Here is a 5,192-nt window from a genome sequence, read left to right as displayed (position 1 = left end):
TTTATGTATGGTTTAGTGCCTTCTCCCCATCCCCCCACCTGCATCTTTTCAATTTGAGTTTGATAACACTGATCTACTTTATGAGTATGGTCTAGTTAATTAAGCTAAAATTAGATGAGATATCCTCATTCTCTGGTATAGGAATAGAAATATTGTTGAAAAAGCTTGTATCAGAAGATTGGGAAGGGATAGGAGTGGAGGAAGGCCGAATTACAAAAGTTCAAACTTCCCTTTTCTCCTTGTGTCTGTGATAAGTGCAGAGGAGTGGATTTTCTCATTACATTGTGAATATCAGTCTCTGTATCCACCTGAAGCATCCTAGTCTCTTGGTAGCCTGGCTTAAAGAGTTAATACTTGACTAGACCAAGAAAGGAGTTCCTAGTGTATTTTATAAGTACCAATTCTTGCTCCTGTGTTGCTTATAACACCAAGCACCTTTGAGACTTCACTGAACATAGAAGAGGAGGAAAGGGTCAGGAGGAGAAAAAGGAGTAAGAAAAGGAGACAGAGAGAGAGACACAGAAAGAGAGACAGAGAGACACATACACAGAGAGTTTTTTTTTTAAAAAAGTGCTTGCTTCGGCAGCACACATACTAAAATTGGAACGATACAGAGAAGATTAGCATCGCCCCTGCACAAAGATGACATGCAAATTCGTGAATCGTTCCATAAAAAAAAAGGGGGGCAGCTAGGTGGTGAAGTGGATAGCGCACTGGCCCTGGAGTCAGAAATACCTGAGTTCAAATCCGGCCTCAGACACTTAACACTTACTAGCTGTGTAACCCTGGGCGAGTCACTTAACCCCAATTGCCTCACTAAAAAAAAAAAAAAAAGAACCTTCCCAGATCAAAGCAATCAAATCCTGTATCTTTCCCTCAGAGAGAGGCTAACTAGAAATGAAGACTCCATATTATGATAACAGCTCTCATTTATATATGCTTTGGTGTTTACAAAGGACTTTCCTCAGAACAACATGATAAAGTTTGTGGAAACTAAGCAATAGAAAGATTGTGACTTGCTCATGAGACACAACTAGAAAGCATCACAGTTAGGACTTTAATCCTATCTCCTATCTCCAAATTCAGTGCTCTCTCAATTCTATTACTATCTATCTAAAGTAATTATGTTTTAGAGGAACTCTTTTAAAAGCAACTGTTGCCTCTGAAAAACTAGTATCTTTATCAAGTATAACTAGTTTACTATTAAAGAAGTCTCTGTGCTTGCAGATTCTAAGATTTGTTTCTTACCAAAACAATGTCGCAAACTTTGTTTCCAAGTTGCAAAGAATAGGGGCTGATTAATGGAGAAACTCTGTAATACTCTATAATGACATGTTTGAAATACTTTGATCCATCCATGATCTCATTTCCATACCATACAATCACAGGTTTAGAAGTGACCATCTACTCCCACCCTCTCATTTTATAGATGAGGGGACTCAAACCAAGGGATTAAGTGACTTGCCCAAGATCACAGAGCAGTGAGGGTCAGAGTCAGGATTTGAAGGCAGGTGCTCTCACTTTGTAGACATTTCTCTTTCCACTGTACCTTAATATTACCAATGCAAGAGCAGTTGATGACAAAAGCTTTGAGAATAGTGCCTGCTAATATGTGTTGGGGGAGGGAGGGAGTGGTGACCACCAGGATATCATACAGGTATACTTGCTATGCTTATCCTTTAAGAACATAAGGTCGGGGGCAGCTAGATGGCGCAGTGGTTAAAGCGTTGGCCCTGGATTCAGGAGTACCTGAGTTCAAATGGGGCCTCAGACACTTAACACTTACTAGCTGTGTGACCCTGGGCAAGTTGCTTAACCCCCATTGTCTCACTAAAAAACCCCCCCAAAACAACAAAACAAACAAACAAAAAAAGAACCTAAGGTCACTCCCATGCCATGATGAGGGTTTGGATAACTTTTGTGGAAAGGATCCTTGGCTTCAGCAACTATATATTACTATATACATCACAATTTTTAAAATGTTATTTCTTTTATCCATTTATTTGTCAGGGTGAACATTTTCATAGGATCTGAGTAATGGACTGTGTCTACTCAACTCAGTCAAGATGACAGGAATGATCAGTCCTCATGTATAAAATCTATTCCAGAGGCATAAGCTGCACTCTCCTTATCAGAAAAATAGAGTGCATATTTATGTGCCATTGGTTTCACTTAATTTCTGAAATAACCACCATAATACATTGTCCACAGTTAACTGGTGAGGGTGAGGGTGACAAGTAACTCCTTGCCCCTCTCCCCTCTTCATACTTATTGAGCTTCCCCATAGAGTATACCTCCTGAACTTTTTTTTTTTTTTGGTGCAGGGTAATGAGGGTTAAGTGATTTGCCCAGGGTCACACAGCTAGTAAGTGTCAAGGGTCTGAGGCCAGATTTGAACTCAGGTCCTTCTGAATCCAGGGCTGGTGTTTTATCTGTACCACGTAGCTGCCCTCTCTCCTGAACCTTTATAGCCAAAGTAAAAACAAAAATTTATGGAGACAGTAAAATCTAACCATTTATCCCCCATCCCCATCCCCATCCTTTCATACTTCCTTCTTTCATACTATCACTGCTGCCTACTCTTCAATTTCTGCTTTGTTTTAGGGAAGTGTGGTGGTTTCTTTTTTAATTCTTTTGAGCTTTGCTTTAAATATTTTTGACCTTTTTTTTGCTAATCATAACCTCGCTTGAGGCATAGTCTCATGATATATACCACTGAGGGCTTATCACCCTACATATTTTGTCAGAACTGACAATAATACCTACTTATTGATCAAATCCCATGCACTTGATACTCACCACCCCAAAAGAGATGACAAAAATAAATGACATAACAAAGAGATGATGGATTCAGGGTATAGAATGAGACATTTTTAAAACATGAAGGAATTTATTGCTTTGTATATATTTGTTTGCATATTGTCTCTCCTATTAGATTGTAAGCTTCACTCTTTTTGGGGGGTTAGGGGTGGGGTGAGGCAATGAGGGTTAAGTGACTTGCCCAGGGTCACACAGCTAGCAAGTGTCAAGTGTTTGAGGCCAGATTTGAACTCAGGCTCTTCTGAATCCAGAGTCAGGGCTTTATCCACTGCACCACCTACCTTCCCTCTTTTGATATCCCCAGGGCTAAGCACAATGCTTGGCACATAGTAGGTACTTAATATTATTATGGCAGGGCATTTATTTTTCTCCTTTTTCAATGGGATAGAAGTAAGAAGAAGAGAAAATATATGTTTAATTAAAAATGACATTTTAATCATAAAACCAAAATTAATAATTTGGCAAAACCTCAGGAGTAGGATCTTTCAGAAATGTTTCAAATATCTTGCCAACTAAGCAAAAGCTTTACAGATGTATTTCATCAAATGTTGAACACATATAATGGTCTACACTAAGTACCCCCAGGCCAGTGGTGGCAAACTCAAAGAGGAGCCACTAAAATGTATATAAGGATTCCTGAGGGTCACATATTGACTTAGTTTTAAAATGCAATGTTATCTGTATTTTTATCATATTTTTATTCATTTTGTTAAATATTTAGCAATTACATTTTAATTTGGATCAGAAAGCACTAAAGATTGTTGTGGGATGCAATGTGGCCAGTGGGCTGTATGTTTGATACCTCTGCAAACTTTGTGTTTTGGACCCCCTTTGGCAGTCTGGTGAAACCTATGGAATCCTTCTCACAATAACATTTTCAAATGCATAAAGTACAATATATTCAGCAAGGAAGGAAATCAATGATATTGAAATAAAGATTTAAATGTTCTCTCATCTAAGACCCCTCAGGTTAAGAACCCCTGCTTTAAGGCTTTAAGTTTCAGATAAAGTGATCCAAATTGGTAGAAGTCTTTTATCTTCCCAGAAGCTTCGTGTACCAATGAAATCACAGATCTGGTTAAAAAAATTAATATTGCTTTTCTGGGGGTATTGGTGGGAGAATGAAAATTATGTATTTGGCTTTTCCATTTGCATCAAGGACAGCAAAACTATTAGACTGCAGGGTAGGAATCCCTGAGGGGTGTTTCTTGAATAACACATGTGTGAGGAAATAAAAAGAGAAAAGCCTAGATCCTAATGTAATAATTGATTATTAATACAATAGCAAAATAACAATTTCTTTCATTCCCCTTTTTTATTCTTTTGAGAGACAGTCTCCTCAATGAAGCACTAAGTGATATGGGAAATACTTCACCAAGGCTTTTTAACTATGAGGCTTATGATGGGAAACAATATGAAGGGAAGAGGGAGACAGATTGACCAATGGATTCCCTTAAATGAGTCAAATACTGAAAGGAAAGGCAATTAGATCATCTAAAACCTTCTCTTCTAATATGATTTCTATTATATGATATGAACCATTATCTCCCCTGATATCTCTACCTGAAGAAATAATATCCCTAGGTTTGAGGAAAACCCAGGCATAGTAATATATCACTTAAATGCTATATTTAAAGGTTACAAGGGAATTATTCAAATTTTCCATGACTCAGGGCCCATCTAGCAATGACTTTGGGGACCTTAATCTGCCATCCCAATAGAATACCAAGATATCATGATGCTGGAAAAGAAATTTAAGCAGGATGACAGCATTTTTCAATTTTTTGGATAGAGACACTGGTATATAGAGATTTGCTTCTGAGCCCCATCCCTATAGGTGGTATAGGCAGTGTGATTTTGAGTAGAGGATGTTAAGATTAAGAGAACAAAGTAACATTGGGGATCATTTATTTCCTCCAACCTCTTCTTTTTACTGGTAAGTAAGCTGAGGCCTGAGATGTGAAATTATTTTTTTCAAGGCCACCCAGAAAGCAAGAAACAGGCTCAAGATTTCAACCCACACCCTCTGACAACAAATCTAGTCTTCTTTCTACTACAGTGACATAAAGGTTGCCCTACTCCAAAAGATAATTTCCCTATATAGACTTGTTGATATTTGAAATATCATCACTTAGTGACTCATTCTTTTGCTTTAAGATTTTGTCCCGTGTTTAACAGCACCTTGAAGTAGGGGTAATAATGATGATACTAACTGATTGTGATTGAATACAGACTGAAGCATACTACTTTTCACTTTCTTTCATTTTTTTCTTTTATTCAAGTCTTCTTTTACAAAATGACTAATATGGAAATGTTTTACATAATTGTACGTATATAATTTATATCTGATTATTTTCCACCTCAGAGAGGGG

General features: G+C 37.7%; 1 non-coding gene across 1 annotated transcript; it reads left to right on the top strand.

Moving 5' to 3' along the window:
• The first annotated feature begins 570 nt into the window (after window positions 1-570).
• Window positions 571-677, top strand: LOC122726946. Its single transcript, XR_006352937.1, has one exon. It is a non-coding gene; the product is annotated as a U6 spliceosomal RNA (small nuclear RNA).
• Window positions 678-5,192: the final 4,515 nt, after the last annotated feature.

The sequence above is a fragment of the Dromiciops gliroides genome, chromosome 4 (assembly GCF_019393635.1).
Source record: "Dromiciops gliroides isolate mDroGli1 chromosome 4, mDroGli1.pri, whole genome shotgun sequence".
In the NCBI taxonomy this organism is placed as follows: domain Eukaryota; kingdom Metazoa; phylum Chordata; class Mammalia; order Microbiotheria; family Microbiotheriidae; genus Dromiciops; species Dromiciops gliroides.
This window is presented reverse-complemented; position numbering and strand designations above follow the sequence as displayed.